Source organism: Bombina bombina, chromosome 1 (assembly GCF_027579735.1).
Source record: "Bombina bombina isolate aBomBom1 chromosome 1, aBomBom1.pri, whole genome shotgun sequence".
NCBI lineage: Eukaryota > Metazoa > Chordata > Amphibia > Anura > Bombinatoridae > Bombina > Bombina bombina.
Window position 1 is genome coordinate 612,899,810 of NC_069499.1, and position 19,230 is coordinate 612,919,039.

Consider the following 19,230-nt stretch of genomic DNA (forward strand, 5'->3'; position numbering starts at 1 on the left):
AACACCGCCTAACTTTAACATTAAAATAGAGCTAAATTAAAGTTACAATTATTAACTAAATAATACCTAACTAAAAACAAACTTACCTGTGAAATAAAACCTAAACTAGCTACAATATAACTACTAGTTATATTGTAGCTAGCTTAGGTTTTATTTTTATTTCACAGGTAAGTTTTTTTTTTAACTAGGTAGATTAGTTAGTAAATAGTTATTAACTATTTAATAACTACCTAGTTAAAATAAATACAAACTTACCTGTGAAATAAAACCTAACTTGCCTTACACTAAAACCTAACATTACAAAAAATAAAAAACACTAAAATTACAAAAAAATAAAAAACACTAAAATTACAAAACTAAAAAAAACTACCATTACAAAAAATAACAAACGAAATTATCCAAAACAATAAAAAATATTCCTATTCTAATACCCTTTAAAAAAAAAACACACCCCAAAATAACAAACCCTAAAAACAAGCCCTTAAAGGGTCCTTTTGTAGGGCATTGCCCTAAAGTTAACTGCTCTTTTGCTAAAAAAGAAAATCAAACACCGCCTAACAGTATACAAACCCCCACCCCCCAAACCCACAAAATAAAAATAAAGTAAAACCTAATCTACCCATTACCCTGAAAAGGGCATTTGTATGGGCATTGCCTTTAAGAGGGCATTCAGCTCTTTTGCTGCCTATTAAAAGCTGCCTATTAAAAATAAAAAATGTCTATTCTAAAAAGAAAAAAAACACCCCAAAACGAAAAAAATTACACAAAATAATAAATTATCCAAAATAATAACAATTATTCCTAATACCCATTTAAAAAAAAAACACCCCAAAATAAAAAACCTAATCTATAATAAACTACCAATAGCCCTTAAAGGGGCCTTTTGTAGGGCATTGCCCTAAGTTAAACAGCTCTTTTACCTGAAAAAAAAATACAAAGACCCACTAACATTACAAACCCCCCTTAAAACCCACAAAATAAAAAAAAACTATCTAAAAAAACTAATCTACCCATTGCCCTGAAAAGGGCATTTAGTTCTTTAGCATTGCCCTGAAATGGGCATTTAGCTCTTTTAAGAAAAGCTCAAACCCTAAACTAAAAAAAAAAACACCCAAAAAAGTTTAAAAAATCCTAACACTAACCCGCGAAGATCCACTTACAGTTGCTGAAGTCCCGCTTTAAGGATCTTCATCCCACATCCCGGCGGCTCCATCTTCATTCAGGCGGCATCTTCTATCTTCATCTCGGCGGCGTCTTCTATCCTCATCCCGGCGGAGCGGGTCCATCCTGAAGACATCCGGCGTGGAGCATCCTCTTCATACGGTCGCCGCCGTACACTGAATTTTCAATCCAAGGGAGCCGTTTCAAAATGACGTCCCTTGCATTCCTCTTGGCTGATTTGATTTTGGAAATTCAAAATAGCCAATCGGATGAGAGCTACTTAAATCCTATCGGCTGTTCAAAACAGCCAATAAGATGAAAGCTTCTGAAATTCTATTGGCTGTTCAAATCAGCCAATAGAATTTCAGTAGCTCTCATCCTATTGGCTGATTTGAACAGCCAATAGGATTTCAGTAGCTCTCATCCTATTGGCTGATTTGAATTTCCAAAATAGCCAATAGGAATGCAAGGGACGCAATTTTGAATTGTGTACCTTGCATTGAAGATTCAGTAAATGGCGGTGACCGTATGAAGAGGATACTCCGCACCGGATGTCTTCAGGATGGACCCGCTCCTCGCCGCCGGGATGAAGATAGAAGACGCTGCCAGGATGAAGATAGAAGATGCCACCTGGATGAAGATGTTAGGATTTTTTTTTTACTTTTTTGGGTGTTTGCTTTTTCTTTATATTAGGGTTTGGGCTTTTCTTAAAGGGATATTCCAGCCAAAATTGGAAACCACATGGGTGCATTTCAATATTGAACAGAAGCAATTTTGTAATATACATGCATTAGCAAAAATGCTTCTAATAAAAGCTATAGCTGTTTCTAAAGTGTATTTAAGTATGCACCGTGCACCAGCATTTTAAACACAGCACTTGCTCAGAGAGCTTAAGGTGCTTGTACCATCTGATAATGACTCAATTTGCTAATTGCTGACATGATACAAGCCCCAGTGATGATCTGAGCAGCTGCAATATTTAAACTGTGGGTGCAGTAACAATATCTAGCTATGCTTCACATGCACGTGCAGAGAAAAATGTTAACACTAAAACAATGATAACTTTTACTAGAAGCATTTTTGCTAATACATGTATATTGCAAATATGTTTCTATTCAAAGATAATCTATGTACATTTATATTTTGACTGGAATGTCCCTTTAAAAGAGCTAAATGCCCTTTTCAGGGCAATGCAAAAGAGCTAAATGCCCTTTAAAGGGCAATGCCCATACAAATGCCCTTTTCCGGTCAATAAATAGCTTACGCCTAGATTTAGAGTTCTGCGTTAGCCGTCAAAACCAGCGTTAGGGGGTCCTAACGCTGGTTTTGGCCGCCCGCTGGTATTTAGAGTCACTCAGGAAAGGGTCTAACGGTCACTTTTCAGCCGCAACTTTTCCATACCGCAGATCCCCCTACGCCATTTGCGTATCCTATCTTTTCAATGGGATCTTTCTAACGCCGGTATTTAGAGTCTTGGCTGAAGTGAGCGTTACAACTCTAACGACAAAACTCCAGTCGCAGAGAAAAGCCAGGAGTTTAGAGCTTTCTGGGCTAACGCGGGTTCATAAAGCTCTTAACTACTGTGCTCTAAAGTACACTAACACCCATAAACTACCTATGCACCCCTAAACCGAGGCCCCCCCACATCGCCGCCACTCTATTACATTTTTTAACCCCTAATCTGCCGACCGCACACCGCCACCACCTACATTATCCCTATGTACCTCTAATCTGCTGCCCCTAACACCGCCGACACCTACATAATATTTATTAACCCCTAATCTGACCCCCCCAACGTCGCCGCTACCTACCTACAATTATTAACCCCTAATCTGCCGATCGGACCTCGCCGCTACTATAATAAATGTAATAACCCCTAAAGCTAAGTCTAACCCTAACCCTAACACCCCCCTAAGTTAAATATAATTTTTATCTAACAAAATAAAATAAATCTTATTAAATAAATTATTCCTATTTAAAGCTAAATACTTACCTGTAAAATAAACCCTAATATAGCTACAATATAAATAATAATTATATTGTAGCTATTTTAGGATTAATATTTATTTTACAGTCAACTTTGTATTTATTTTAACTAGGTACAATAGCTATTAAATAGTTATTAACTATTTAATAGCTACCTAGCTAAAAGAAATACAAAATTACCAGTAAAATAAATCCTAACCTAAGTTACAATTAAACCTAACACTACACTATCAATAAAATAAATACAAATACCTACAAATAAATACAAATAAATACACTAACTAAAGTACAAAAAATAAAAAAAGAACTAAGTTACAAAAAATAAAAAAATTATTTACAAACATTATAAAAATATTACAACAATTTTAAGCTAATTACACCTACTCTAAGCCCCCTAATAAAATAACAAAGCCCCCCAAAATAAAAAAATGCCCTACCCTATTCTACAATAAAAATTGTAAAGCTCCTGTCTAAGTTGATAATCTTTATTCTCACGGCCATGAAGCTGGCGATAGTAAGAGCATGGAAGCGGTCCCAACCCCCAGATATAACAGCTGTCACCTCCATAATACAAACATATGCCAAGATGGAGCAAGGCTTTTACTTTAGTATGGACAAGGAAGACCTTTATTGGCAGATATGGGAACCCTGGTTTAGCTATCAGGGAGACGGTAGACACATCTGCGGTCCTGATGCAACCCTTAGACAAACCCACTAATTCAACTTAGTCCTACAATCTGATGTTACACTAGCACCAAGCCAAAGACCCTTAAATGTCCCCTCTTCTTCCTACACTTTGACTTATACCTCCCCTTCTTTTCTACCGCCTCCATCTCCCTCCTATCTTCTCCCCGTGATATGCGACCTACTACCCCTGCCCTTTCTCCTATCCTCTCTTTAACTTATTCCTTCTGAAGCTGCTCCCCCCGCCTGGAGATGCGCACTAAGGTTCCTGGAAGTAATGTTTCTAAAATTACTATTCGGCTGACTTCTCGAAGCCACAGAGAAGTCTGAGTATTATCTATGACTAATGTATTGCACTAATCCATGCACTTAAGACCCATTGACAACTAATCCACTGATGAGATGATTTCCCTTCTGTTGGTCTTATAATTGTACCAGAAACTGATGAAACTACTGTTGTTATTAACATGTTTATTCTTTAATAAAAAATAAAATTGTAAAGCTCTTTTACCTTACCAACCCTTAAAAGGGCCTTTTGCGGGGCATGCCCCAAAGAATTCTGCTCTTTTGCCTGTAAAAAAAAACATACAATACCCCCCCCAACATTACAACCCACCACCCACATACCCCTAATCTAACCCAAACCCCCCTTAAATAAACCTAACACTAAGCCCCTGAAGATCTCCCTACCTTGTCTTCACCACGCTGGGTATCACCGATCCATCCAGAAGAGGGTCTGAAGTCTTCATCCAATCCGGGCGATGTCTTCATCCAAGCGGGGGCTGAAGAGGTCCATCATCCGGCTGAAGTCTTCATCCAAGCGGGGGCTGAAGAGGTCCATCATCCGGCTGAACATCCTTCCTCCACGACGAACTCCTGATGAATGAAGGTTCCTTTAAGGGACGTCATCCAAGATAGCGTCCCTCGAATTCCGATTTGCTGATAGGATTCTATCAGCCAATCGGAATTAAGGTAGGAATAATCTGATTGGCTGATGGAATCAGCCAATCAGATTCAAGTTCAATCCGATTGGCTGATCCAATCAGCCAATCAGATTGAGCTTGCATTCTATTGGCTGTTCCGATCACCCAATAGAATGCGAGCTTAATCTGATTGGCTGATCCAATCAGCCAATCGGATTGAACTTGAATCTGATTGGCTGATTCCATCAGCCAATCAGATTATTCCTACCTTAATTCCGATTGGCTAATAGAATCCTATCAGCCAATTGGAATTCGAGGGACGCCATCTTGGATGACGTCCCTTAAAGGAACCTTCATTCGTCGGGAGTTCGTCGTGGAGGAAGGATGTTCCGCGTCGGCGGGATGAAGATGGATCCGGAAGAAAGAAAATTGAAGATGCCGCTTGATAGAAGACTTCAGACGGATGATGGACCTCTTCAGCCCCCGCTTGGATGAAGACTTCAGCCGGATGATGGACCTCTTCAGACCCCGCTTGGATGAAGACATCGCCCGGATTGGATGAAGACTTCGGACCCTCTTCTGGACGGATCGGTGATACCCGGCGTGGTGAAGACAAGGTAGGGAGATCTTCAGGGTCTTAGTGTTAGGTTTATTTAAGGGGGTTTGGGTTAGATTAGGGGTATGTGGGTGGTGGGTTGTAATGTTGGGGGGGTATTGTATGTTTTTTTTTACAGGCAAAAGAGCAGAATTCTTTGGGGCATGCCCCGCAAAAGGCCCTTTTAAGGGCTGGTAAGGTAAAAGAGCTTTACAATTTTTATTGTAGAATTGGGTAGGGCATTTTTTTATTTTGGGGGGCTTTGTTATTTTTTTTAGGGGGCTTAGAGTAGGTGTAATTAGTTTAAAATTCTTGTAATCTTTTTTATTTTTTGTAATTTAGTGTTTGTTTGTTTTTGTAATTTAGTGTTTGTTTGTTTTTTGTAATTTAGTTTAGTTGATTTAATTGTAGATAATTGAAGGTAGTTTATTTAATTAATTTATTGATAGTGTAGTGTTAGGTTTAATTATAACTTAGGTTACACCTACCTACACTTATTAACATCTAACCCTAACACTAACACCCCCCTAAGTTAAATATAATTTTTATCTAATGAAATAAATTAACTCTTATTAAATAAATTAATCCTATTTAAAGCTAAATACTTACCTGTAAAATAAACCCTAATATAGCTACAATATAAATAATAATTATTTTGTAGCTATTTTAGGATTTATATTTATTTTACAGGCAACTTTGTATTTATTTTAACCAGGTACAATAGCTATTAAATATTTAATAACTATTTAATAGCTACCTAGTTAAAATAATTACAAAATTACATGTACAATAAATCCTAACCTAAGTAACAATTAAACCTAACACTACACTATCAATAAATTAATTAATTAAACTACCTACAATTATCTACAATTAAACCTAACACTACACTATCAATAAATAAATTAAATACAAATACCTACAAATAAATAAACTAACTAAAGTACAAAAAATAAAAAAAGAACTAAGTTACAAAAAACAAAAAAATATTTACAAACATTATAAAAATATTACAACAATGTTAAGCTAATTACACCTACTCTAAGCCCCCTAATAAAATAACAAAGCCCCCCAAAATAAAAAAGTGCCCTACCCTATTCTAAAATACAAATAGAAAAGCTCTTTTACCTTACCAGCCCTTACAAGGGCCTTTTGCGGGGCATGCCCCAAAGAATTCAGCTCTTTTGCCTGGAAAAAAAAACATACAATACCCCTCCCAACATTACAACCCACCACCCACATACCCCTAATCTAACCCAAACCCCCCTTAAATAAACCTAACACTAAGCCCCTGAAGATCTTCCTACCTTGTCTTCACCACGCCGGGTATCACCGATTGGTCCAGAGGAGGCTCCGAAGTCTTCATCCAAGCCCAAGCGGGGGCTGAAGAGATCCATCATCGGGCTGAAGCGGTCCATCATCGGGCTGAAGCGGTCCATCATCGGGCTGAAGTCTTGATCCAAGCGGCGGCTGAAGAGGTCCATCATTGGGCTGAAGTCTTCTATCAAGCGGCATCTTCAATCTTCTTTCTTCCGGATCCATCTTCATCCCGCCGACGCGAAACATCCATCCTGCCCGACGACTTCCCGACGAATGACGGTTCCTTTAAATGACGTCATCCAAGATGGCGTCCCTCGAATTCCGATTGGCTGATAGGATTCTATCAGCCAATCGGAATTAAGGTAGGAAAATTCTGATTGGCTGATTGAATCAGCCAATCAGATTGAGCTCGCATTATATTGGCTGTTCCGATCAGCCAATAGAATGCAAGCTCAATCTGATTGGCTGATTGGATCAGCCAATCGGATTGAACTTGAATCTGATTGGATGATTCCATCAGCCAATCAGAATTTTCCTACCTTAATTCTGATTGGCTGATAGAATCCTATCAGCCAATCGGAATTCGAGGGACGCCATCTTGGATGATGTCATTTAAAGGAACCGTCATTCGTCGGGAAGTCGTCGGGCAGGATGGATGTTCCACGTCAGCGGGATGAAGATGGATCTGGAAGAAAGAAGATTGAAGATGCTGCTTGATAAAAGACTTCAGCCCGATGATGGACCTCTTCAGCTGCCCCTTGGATCAAGACTTCAGCCCGATGATGGACCTCTTCAGCCCGATGATGGATCTCTTCAGCCCCCGCTTGGGCTTGGATGAAGACTTCGGAGCCTCCTCTGGACTGATCGGTGATACCCGGCGTGGTGAAGACAAGGTAGGAAGATCTTCAGGGGCTTAGTGTTAGGTTTATTTAAGGGGGGTTTGGGTTAGATTAGGGGTATGTGGGTGGTGGGTTGTAATGTTGGGGGGGTATTGTATGTTTTTTTTCCAGGCAAAAGAGCTGAATTCTTTGGGGCATGCCCTGCAAAAGGCCCTTTTAAGGGCTGGTAAGGTAAAAGAGCTTTTCTATTTGTATTTTAGAATAGGGTAGGGCATTTTTTTATTTTGGGGGACTTTGTTATTTTATTAGGGAGCTTAGAGTAGGTGTAATTAGCTTAAAATTGTTGTAATATTTTTATGTTTGTAAATATTTTTTTATTTTTTGTAACTTGGTTCTTTTTTTATTTTTTGTAACTTAGTTCTTTTTTTATTTTTTGTACTTTAGTTAGTGTATTTATTTGTATTTAATTAATTTATTGATAGTGTAGTGTTAGGTTTAATTGTAGATAATTGTAGGCATTTTATTTCATTAATTTATTGATAGTGTAGTGTTAGGTTTAATTGTAACTTAGGTTAGGATTTATTTTACAGGTAATTTTGTAATTATTTTAACTAGGTAGCTATTAAATAGTTATTAACTATTTAATAGCTATTGTACCTGGTTAAAATAGCTATTAAATAGTTATTAACTATTTAATAGCTATTGTACCTGGTTAAAATAAATACAAAGTTGCCTGTAAAATAAATATTAATCCTAAAATAGCTACAATATAATTATTATTTATATTGTAGCTATATTAGGGTTTATTTTACAGGTAAGTATTTAGCTTTAAATAGGATTAATTTATTTAATAAGAGTTAATTTATTTCGTTAGATAATAATTATATTTAATTTAGGGGGGTGTTAGTGTTAGGGTTAGACTTAGCTTTAGGGGTTAATACATTTATAAGAGTAGCGGTGAGGTCCAGTCGGCAGATTAGGGGTTAATACTTGAAGTTAGGTGTCGGTGATGTTAGGGAGGGCAGATTAGGGGTTAATACTATTTATTATAGGGTTAGTGAGGCGGATTAGGGGTTAATAAATTTATTATAGTAGCGGCGATGTCCGGTCGGCAGATTAGGGGTTAATAATTGTAGGTAGGTGGCAGCGACGTTGGGGGGGGGGCAGATTAGGGGTTAATAAATATAATATAGGGGTCAGCGGTGTTAGGGGCAGCAGATTAGGGGTACATAGGGATAACGTAGGTTGTGGTGGTGTACGGAGCGGCAGATTAGGGGTTAATAATAATATGCAGGGGTCAGTGATAGTGGGGGTGGCAGATTAGGGGTTAATAAGTGTAAGGTTAGGGGTGTTTAGACTTGGGGTTCATGTTAGGGTGTTAGGTGCAGACTTAGGAAGTGTTTTCCATAGGAAACAATGGGGCTGCGTTAGGAGCTGAAAGCTGCTTTTTTGCAGGTGTTAGGTTTTTTTTCAGCCAGCTCAGCCCCATTGTTTCCTATAGGGAAATCGTGCACGTGCACGTTTTTGAAGCTGGCCGCGTCCGTAAGCACCGCTGGTATTGAGAGTTGCAGTGGCAGTAAATTATGCTCTACGCTCCCTTTTTGGAGCCGAACGCAGCCCTTCTGTGAACTCTAAATACCAGCGGTATTTAAAAGGTGCGGGAGAAAAAAAGCACACGTAGCTAACGCACCCCTTTGGCTGCAGAACTCTAAATCTAGCCGTTAGTTTTTTTAATTTGACAGGTAAGTTTTAATTTAATTTAAGATAGGGAAATTGTAATTTTAATATAAAGTTAGGGGGTGTTAGGTTTAGGGGTTATTAGTTTAAATTAGTTTATTGCATTGTGGGGGGCTTTCGGTTTAGGGGTTAATAGGTTTTTTATAGTGGCAGCGGTGTAGGGGTTAACAACTTTAGTATAGTGGGGGCAATGTGGGCGGACGGCAGATTAGAGGTTAATAATATTTAAATAGTGTTTGCGATGCAGGAGGGCGGTGGTTTAGGGGTTAATAACTCTATTATAGTGATGACGATGTCGGGGAGATGCGGAATAGGGGTTAAGAAATTTTATTAGTGGCGGCGATGTTGGGAGCGGCAGATTAGGGGTTAATAACTTTAATATAGTATTTGCGATGCGGGATGGCCTCGGTTTAGGGGTTAATAGGTAGTTTATGGGTGTTAGTGTACTTTGTGACACTTTAGTTGTGAGTATTATGTAACAGTTTTGTTGCATAAAACTCAAAACTACTGCTCTCAGATTGCGAAATGGATCTTGTCGTTATAGGGTGTAACGCAAGCTTTTTAGCCTCAACGCAAAACTCGTAATGGCTGCGCTACGAAAGTCCCATGAAAAAATGTAATTTTTACGAGAGCGGGACTGATGTTGCGTTACAGGCTTAAAGGCTTGCGGTACAGCAATACCAACAAGACTTGTAATGGCTGTGCTGCTGTTTTAACACTAAAATTACCATTTTTCAGTGTTAATACGCACAACTCGTAATCTACCTGATTACGTCTGCAGATTAAAGCCCAGACAGAGTGAAAAATTTTAATTTATTTTAAAAACATTCAGAAATATCTTGTAATTACAAAGGGCTAGATTACAAGTGAGGCGCAAACGGTTTTGCGCAAGTGATATTGTTTTTTCGCAAGCCTTTTTTATTGCACTGATATAACAAGTTGAGCGAAATCGCAATTGCGCTTTCACAATCGTCATACATTACAAAGTATAGTCACACTCATAATAACACTGTCTAATAAAAAACAGAATTTATGCTTACCTGATAAATTACTTTCTCCAATGGTGTGTCCGGTCCACGGCGTCATCCTTACTTGTGGGAATATCTCTTCCCCAACAGGAAATGGCAAAGAGTCCCAGCAAAGCTGGCCATATAGTCCCTCCTAGGCTCCGCCCACCCCAGTCATTCGACCGACGGACAGGAGGAAACAATAGGAGAAACCATAGGGTGCCGTGGTGACTGTAGTTAGAGAATATAATTCATCAAACCTGATTAAAAAACCAGGACGGGCCTGATTAAAAAACCAGGGCGGGCCGGACACACCATTGGAGAAAGTAATTTATCAGGTAAGCATAAATTCTGTTTTCTCCAACATTGGTGTGTCCGGTCCACGGCGTCATCCTTACTTGTGGGAACCAATACCAAAGCTTTAGGACACGGATGAAGGGAGGGAGCAAATCAGGTTACCTAAACGGAAGGCACCACGGCTTGCAAAACCTTTCTCCCAAAAATAGCCTCCGAAGAAGCAAAAGTATCAAATTTGTAAAATTTGGCAAAAGTGTGCAGTGAAGACCAAGTCGCTGCCTTACATATCTGATCAACAGAAGCCTCGTTCTTGAAGGCCCATGTGGAAGCCACAGCCCTAGTGGAGTGAGCTGTGATTCTTTCAGGAGGCTGCCATCCGGCAGTCTCATAAGCCAATCGGATGATGCTTTTAAGCCAAAAGGAAAAAGAGGTAGAAGTTGCTTTTGACCTCTCCTTTTACCAGAATAGACGACAAACAGAGAAGATGTTTGTCTGAACTCTTTTGTAGCTTCTAAGTAGAATTTTAGAGCATGGACTACATCTAAATTGTGTAGCAAACGTTCCTTCTTTGAAACTGGATTCGGACACAAAGAAGGTACAACTATCTCCTGGTTAATATTTTTGTTGGAAACAACCTTTGCAAGAAAACCAGGCTTAGTACGCAAAACAACCTTATCTGAATGGAACACCAGATAGGGTGGAGTACACTGCAGAGCAGATAACTCAGAAACTCTTCTAGCAGAAGAAATAGCAACCAAAAACAAAACTTTCCAAGATAACAACTTAATATCTATGGAATGTAAGGGTTCAAACGGAATCCCTTGAAGAACTGAAAGAACTAGATTTAAACTCCAGGGAGGAGTCAAAGGTCTGTAAACAGGCTTGATCCTAACCAGAGCCTGAACAAATGCTTGAACATCTGGCACAGCTGCCAGTTGTTTGTGTAGTAAGACAGATAAAGCAGAAATCTGTCCTTTTAGAGAACTCGCAGATAATCCTTTATCCAAACCTTCTTGTAGAAAGGAAAAGATCTTAGGAATTTTTACCTTATTCCATGGGAATCCCTTGGATTCACACCAGCAGATATATCTTTTCCATATTTTATGGTAAATTTTTCTAGTTACCGGTTTTCTGGCTTGAACCAGAGTATCTATCACAGAATCTGAAAACCCACGCTTTGATAGAATCAAGCGTTCAATCTCCAAGCCGTCAGCTGGAGGGAGACCAGATTTAGATGTTCGAATGGACCCTGCACAAGAAGGTCCTGTCTCAAAGGTAGCTTCCATGGTGGAGCCGATGACATATTCACCAGGTCTGCATACCAAGTCCTGCGTGGCCACGCAGGAGCTATCAAGATCACCGAGCCCCTCTCCTGCTTGATCCTGGCTACCAGCCTGGGAATGAGAGGAAACGGTGGAAACACATAAGCTAGGTTGAAGGTTCAAGGCGCTACTAGTGCATCCACTAGAGTCGCCTTGGGATCCCTGGATCTGGACCCGTAGCAAGGAACCTTGAAGTTCTGACGAGACGCCATCAGATCCATATCTGGAATGCCCCATAATTGCGTCAACTGGGCAAAGATCTCTGGGTGGAGTTCCCACTCCCCCGGATGGAATGTCTGACAACTCAAGTAATCCGCTTCCCAGTTTTCCACACCTGGGATGTGGATCGCAGATAGGTGGCAGGAGTGATCCTCCGCCCATTGTATTATTTTGGTCACTTCTTTCATCGCCAGGGAACTCCTTGTTCCCCCCTGATGATTGATATAAGCAACAGTCGTCATGTTGTCTGATTGGAATCTTATGAATCTGGCCTTTGCTAGCTGAGGCCAAGCCCTGAGAGCATTGAATATCGCTCTTAGTTCCAGAATGTTTATCGGGAGAAGAGACTCTTCCCAAGACCATAGTCCCTGAGCTTTCAGGGATTCCCAGACCGCGCCCCAGCCCACTAGACTGGCGTCGGTCGTGACGATGACCCACTCTGGTCTGCGGAAGCTCATTCCCTGGGATAGGTGGTCCAGGGTTAGCCACCAACGGATTGAATCTCTGGTCTTCTGATCTACTTGAATCACTGGAGACAAGTCTGTATAGTCCCCATTCCACTGTTTCAGCATGCACAGTTGTAATGGTCTTAGATGAATTCGCACAAAAGGAACTATGTCCATTGCTGCAACCATCAACCCTACTACTTCCATGCACTGAGCTATGGAAGGACGTGGAACAGAATGAAGAACTTGACAAGCGCTTAGAAGTTTTGACTTTCTGACATCTGTCAGAAAAATCCTCATTTCTAAAGAATCTATTATTGTTCCCAAGAAGGGAACTCTTGTCGACGGAGACAGAGAACCTTTTTTCTATGTTCACCTTCCATCCTTGAGATCTGAGAAAGGCCAGAACGATGTCTGTATGAGCCTTTGCCTTTGAAAGGGACGACGCTTGTATTAGAATGTCGTCCAAGTATGCTACTACTGCAATGCCCCTCGGTCTTAGGACCGCTAGAAGGGACCCGAGTACTTTTGTGAAAATCCTTGGAGCAGTGGCTAACCCGAATGGGAGGGCCACAAACTGGTAATGTTTGTCCAGAAAGGCGAACCTTAGGAACTGATGATGTTCTTTGTGGATAGGAATATGTAGGTACGCATCCTTTAGATCCACGGTAGTCATAAATTGACCTTCCTGTATTGTAGGTAGAATCGTTCGAATGGTTTCCATTTTGAACGATAGTACTCTGAGAAATTTGTTTAGGATTTTTAAATCCAGAATTGGTCTGAAGGTTCCCTCTTTTTTGGAACTACGAACAGATTTGAGTAAAATCCCATTCATTGTTCCGCCATTGGAACTGGGTGTATCACTCCCATCTTTATCAGGTCTTCTACACAATGTAAGAATGCCTGTCTCTTTATTTGGTTTGAGGATAAATGAGACATGTGAAACCTTCCCCTTGGGGGTAGTTCCTTGAATTCCAGAAGATAACCCTGAGAAACTATTTCTAGCATCCAGGGATCCTGAACATCTCTTGCCCAAGCCTGAGCAAAGAGAGAGAGTCTGCCCCCCACTAGATCCGGTCCCGGATCGGGGGCTACTCCTTCATGCTGTTTTGTTAGCAGCAGCAGGCTTCTTGGCCTGCTTACCCTTGTTCCAGCCTTGCATCGGTTTCCAGGCTGGTTTGGTCTGTGAAGCATTACCCTCTTGCTTAGAGGATGCAGAATTAGAGGCCGGTCCGTTCCTGAAATTACGAAAGGAACGAAAATTAGACTTATTCTTGGCTTTGAAAGGCCTATCTTGTGGGAGGGCGTGGCCCTTTCCCCCAGTGATGTCTGAGATAATCTCTTTGAATTCTGGCCCAAACAGAGTTTTACCCTTGAAGGGGATATTAAGCAATTTTGTCTTGGATGATACATCCGCTGACCAAGACTTTAGCCAAAGCGCCTTGCGCGCCACAATTGCAAACCCTGAATTTTTCGCCGCTAATCTAGCTAATTGCAAAGCGGCATCTAAAATAAAAGAATTAGCCAACTTAAGTGCGTGAACTCTGTCCATAACCTCCTCATAAGGAGTTTCTCTACTGAGCGACTTTTCTAGTTCCTCGAACCAGAACCACGCTGCTGTAGTGACAGGAACAATGCACAAAATGGGTTGCAGAAGGTAACCTTGCTGTACAAAAATCTTTTTAAGCAAACCCTCCAATTTTTTATCCATAGGATCTTTGAAAGCACAATTATCCTCGATAGGAATAGTAGTGCGCTTGTTTAGAGTAGAAACTGCCCCCTCGACCTTAGGGACTGTCTGCCCTAAGTCCTTTCTGGGGTCGACCATAGGAAATAATTTCTTAAATATAGGAGGGGGGACAAAAGGTATGCCGGGCTTCTCCCACTCCTTATTCACTATGTCCGCCACCCGCTTGGGTATAGGAAAAGCGTCGGGGTGCACCGGAACCTCTAGGAACTTGTCCATCTTGCATAATTTTTCTGGAATGACCAGGTTGTCACAATCATCCAGAGTAGATAACACCTCCTTAAGCAGTGCGCGGAGATGCTCTAATTTAAATTTAAATGTCACAACATCAGGTTCAGCCTGTTGAGAAATTTTTCCTGAATCTGAAATTTCCCCATCTGACAAAACCTCCCTCATGGCCCCTTCAGATTGGTGTGAGGGTATGACAGAGCAATTATCATCAGCGCCCTCCTGCTCTTCAGTGTTTAAAACAGAGCAATCGCGCTTTCTCTGATATGCAGGCATTTTGGATAAAATATTTGCTATGGAGTTATCCATTACTGCCGTCAATTGTTGCATAGTAATAAGCATTGGTTCGCTAGAAGTACTAGAGGCCTCCTGCGTGGGCAAAACTGGTATAGACACAGAAGGAGATGATGTAGAACCATGTCTACTCCCTTCATCTGATGAATCATCTTGGGCAATTTCATTATCTGTGGCAGTACTGTCCTTACTTTGTTTGGACGCTATGGCACAATTATCACACAATTTTGAAGGGAGAGACACATTGACTTTCATACATATAGAACATAGCTTATCTGAAGGTACAGACATGTTAAACAGGCTTAAACTTGTCAATAAAGCACAAAAACCGTTTTAAAACAAAACCGTTACTGTCTCTTTAAATTTTAAACAGAGCACACTTTATTACTGAATATGTGAAAAAGTATGAAGGAATTGTTCAAAATTTACCAAAATTTCACCACATTGTCTTAAAGCATTCAAAGTATTGCACACCAATTTTCAGAGCTTTAACCCTTAAAATAACGAAACCGGAGGCGGTTACAATTTTAACCCCTCTACAGTCCCAGCTACAGCCTTTGCTGCGACTTTACCAAACCCAGGGGGGAATACGATACCAAATGAAGCCTTCTAGGAGCTTTTCCAACTACTTTCAGATCCTCACACATGCATCTGCATGTCTTGCTCTCAAAAGTAACTGCGCAGTAATGGCGCGAAAATGAGGCTCAGCCTACAACTGGGAAGGCCCTTCCTGACTGGAAAAGGTGTCTAACACAGTGCCTGACGTTAAAAAACGTTCCCCAAGTTTATAAGTGTGAATTACTAGCATAAACATGTATAAAATGCCCAAATAAAGCAATCGATTTTGCCCATAAAAGTGTCTACCAGTTTTATAGCCCATATTAAGCCCTTTATTCTGTTTGAGACTAAGAAAATGGCTTACCGGTCCCCATGAGGGGAAATGACAGCCTTCCAGCATTACACAGTCTTGTTAGAAATATGGCTAGTCATACCTTAAGCAGAAAAGTCTGCTAACTGTTTCCCCCAACTGAAGTTACTTCATCTCAACAGTCCTATGTGGAAACAGCAAACGATTTTAGTTACTGTCTGCTAAAATCATCTTCCTCTCACAAACAGAATTCTTCATCTTTTTCTGTTTCAGAGTAAATAGTACATACCAGCACTATTTTAAAATAACAAACTCTTGATAGTAGAATAAAAAACTACAACTAAACACCACATACTCTTAACCATCTCCGTGGAGATGTTGCCTGTGCAACGGCAAAGAGAATGACTGGGGTGGGCGGAGCCTAGGAGGGACTATATGGCCAGCTTTGCTGGGACTCTTTGCCATTTCCGGTTGGGGAAGAGATATTCCCACAAGTAAGGATGACGCCGCGGACCGGACACACCAATGTTGGAGAAATTATTTTAAAAAATATTGTCAAAAAAATTATAAGGGCTCAAAGATATGAGATCTCAGGTGTTAGAGAAAAAAAAAGGCAGGAAAAATGGCTTTAACATTGAGACATATACTGTACATATACATTGCTAAATATCGGCTAGATTATGAGTTTTGCGGTAAGGTGAAAAAAGAAGCATTATCAGGTTATAACGCTGCTTTTTCACTACCACTGGTATTACGAGTCTTGCAGATTTAGGGGCACTTTTTTGGCCTTTTGCGTATAGTTTTTTTTCAATGAGACTTCCATTGCGCCGGTACTACAACTAATAGTTACATTGTAGCTAGCTTAGGGTTTATTTTTATTTTACAGGCAAGTTTGTATTTATTTTAACTAGGTAGAATAGTTAATAGTTTGTTCCAATCAGCCAATGGAATGCAAGCTCAATCCTATTGGCTGATTGGATCAGCCAATAGGATTGAATTTCAATCCTATTGGCTGATTGCATCAGCCAATAGGATTTTTTCAACCTTAATTCCGAATGGCTGATAGAATTCTATCAGCCAATTGGAATCGAAGGGACACCGTCTTGGATGACGTCATTTAAAGGAACCTTCGTTCGTCGTTAGTCGTCGGAAAGAAGAGGATGCTCCGCGATGTCTTGAAGATGGAGCTGCTCCGCGCCGGATGGATGAAGATAGAAGATGCCGTCTGGATGAAGACTTCTGCCCGTCTGGAGGACCACTTTTCCCGGCTTGGATGAAGACTTCTCCCGGCTTCGTTGAGGACTTCTTGCCGCTTCGAAGAGGACTTCTCCCGGCTTTGTTGAGGATGGATGTCAGATATTCAAAACTGTAAGTGGATCTTCAGGGGTTAGTGTTAAGGTTTTTTAAGGGTTAATTGGGTGGGTTTTATTTTTAGGTTAGGGCTTTGGGCCGCAATAGAGCTAAATGCCCTTTTAAGGGCAATGCCCATCCAAATGCCCTTTTCAGGGCAATGGTGAGCTTAGTTTTTTTTTAGTTAGGGTTTTATTTGGGGGGTTGGTTGTGTGGGTGGTGGGTTTTACTGTTGGGGGTTGTTTGTATTTTTTTTTCAGGTAAAAGAGCTGATTTCTTTGGGGCAATGCCCTGCAAAAGGCCCTTTTAAGGGCTATTGGTAGTTTAGTTTAAGCTAGGGTTTTTTTTATTTTCGGGGGGCTTTTTTATTTTGATAGGGCTATTAGATTGGTGTAATTTAGTGTTTGTTTGCTTTTGTAATTTAGTTAATTGTATTTAATTTAGGTCATTTATTTAATTGTAGTGTAGTGTTAGGTTTTAGTGTAACTTAGGTTAGGTTTTATTTTACAGATAAATTTGTATTTATTTTAACTAGGTAGTTAGTAAATAGTTAATACCTATTTATTAACTATTCTACCTAGTTAAAATAAATACAAACTTGCCTGTAAAATAAAAATAAACCCTAAACTAGCTACAATGTAACTATTAGTTATATTGTAGCTAGCTTAGGGTTTATTTTACAGGTAAGTATTTATTTTTAAATAGGAATAATTTAGTTATTAATTGTAGGTTTGATTTAGATTTATTTTAATTATATTTAAGTTTGGGTATGTTAGTGTTAGATTATGGGTTAATAAATATAATGTAGGTGTCGGCGATGTCGGGGACAGCAGATTAGGGGTTAATAAGTGTAAGATTAGGGTGTTTAGACTCGAGGTTCATGTTAGGGTGTTAGATGCAAACATAAAATGTGTTTCCCCATAGGAATAAATGGGGCTGCGTTACTGAGCTTTACGCTGCTTTATTGCAGGTGTTAGACTTTTTCTCAGCCGGCTCTCCCCATTGATGTCTATTTGGAAATTGTGCACAAGCACGTACAACCAGCTCACCGCTGATTTAAGCGGCGCTGGTATTGGAGTGCGGTATGGAGCACAAGTTTGCTCTACGCTCACTTCTTGCCTAATAACGGCGGGTTTATAAAAATCTGCAATACCAGCGCTGTAGGAAAGTGAGCGGTGACAATAAAGTGCAAGTTAGCACGGTGAGCAGCAGTTGTGCAATATATATATATATATATATATATATATATATATATAGATACATATATTGTGACAGGGTGAGAGGAGTGTATATTAGCAGGAGATTGGAAAGGTCACCTTTTCCCCTCTAACAAAGTGTTAATTTGTTAGTAGCTCACCACAGCTGATTCTGGTTAAATCCTTTGGATCCTTTATAAGCAGTTCTGTAGAGGAAATCAGTGTCTCATTGTGCAGGCTACTCCAGAGAGGGAGGAACTGAGACCTTGCTGTATATCTGCATGTATAGCTGTCAAAAACAAGAGACTGGTAAGCAAACAATGTTCTATTCTGCTTATTTTGATTTGTTTTGTTCACTGGGACCAGCATAGCTGCCAAGTACTGGTTAGTAAGGAAATATTGCATGTATAGTTAGTCTTCTAAAAAGGAGTAGGATTTTGTTTGTTTTATGTTTGATTTAAAGGGGAAGTACACCCCATGTTTAAAACTGCTTATAAAAATAAAACAGCCTAAAAACTATATTTCGTGCTGAAGTGACTATTCCTGCAAGGGCTTTGCCACAGTGGTGTCAGAAGTGGAATTGATAGTGCCTGCTTTTTTGGAAGCCTTAAAGGTACAGATCCACATAAATATGGAGGATGTTTTAAAGGCCCTGTTGCAGGCTGCATCTATACAACAAGAAACTAATCGTCAGGCTGCAGCAACAGTTGCAGCTCAGCAAGAGTGTAACAAACTTTTAGCTTTACAAATTGGGACCCTGGTTGAGGCCCAAAAACAGGATCATGCTATGCTTTATGATGTTGTGCAGCTTATTATTGCTCAGGGAGCACCTGCGCAAGCAGAAGGTGTGAATAGGATACTGGCAAGCGGCTGCTTACAGAAAATGACGTCAGAGGATGATGTGGAAGCATATTTGGTGGATTTGAACGCAAAGCTACCTGGGAACATTGGCCATGAGAGCAATGGACAGGAATCATTGCTCCTTTTCTCCTCAGTGACTTGGAAGAAGAG